A 282-nucleotide genomic window follows, 5' to 3' on the forward strand; every position below is an offset into this window, starting at 1 on the left:
GGTTCGGTCTCAACATCTTGAGACAAGGTTGACTAGTTGAAGGAACATCTGCGAGCCTGTCATGGACCCTTTTTCGAGGTCCTATCCTCAAAAGAAGTATATGTTCAAAAAACAAAGCATATCTAAATTCCTTTACATTGTTCATATCAATGTTATCAATATCAAATCTTATGACCATTAACCTATATGTAATAACATGCTCGGGATATGTTAGGAATACGCAATCCATTATCTTAGGTCAATTTTTGATTTGCATGGGAGGAGAAATAATCAAACCCCCCT

The sequence above is a fragment of the Papaver somniferum genome, chromosome 3 (assembly GCF_003573695.1).
Source record: "Papaver somniferum cultivar HN1 chromosome 3, ASM357369v1, whole genome shotgun sequence".
NCBI lineage: Eukaryota > Viridiplantae > Streptophyta > Magnoliopsida > Ranunculales > Papaveraceae > Papaver > Papaver somniferum.